The sequence below is a fragment of the Bison bison genome, unplaced genomic scaffold (assembly GCF_000754665.1).
Source record: "Bison bison bison isolate TAMUID 2011002044 unplaced genomic scaffold, Bison_UMD1.0 scf7180017855246, whole genome shotgun sequence".
Classification (NCBI taxonomy): domain Eukaryota; kingdom Metazoa; phylum Chordata; class Mammalia; order Artiodactyla; family Bovidae; genus Bison; species Bison bison.
In genome coordinates this window covers 88,353-88,578 of record NW_011485819.1, presented here as the reverse complement: position 1 = coordinate 88,578, position 226 = coordinate 88,353, and positions in this window count along the sequence as shown.

The following is a 226-nucleotide window of genomic DNA, read 5'->3' as shown; positions in this document are numbered from 1 at the left end:
CCACAGGACTGGAAAACATCGATTTTCATTCCAATCCCAAAGAGAGGCAATGGCAAAGAATGCTCAAACTACTGCACAATTGCACTCATCACACATGCTAGTAAAGTAATGCTCAAAATTCTCCAAGCCAGGCTTCAACAATACATGAACCATGAATTTCCAGATGCTCAAGCTGGTTTTAGAAAAGGCAGAGGAACCAGAGACCAAATTGCCAACATCTGCTGGA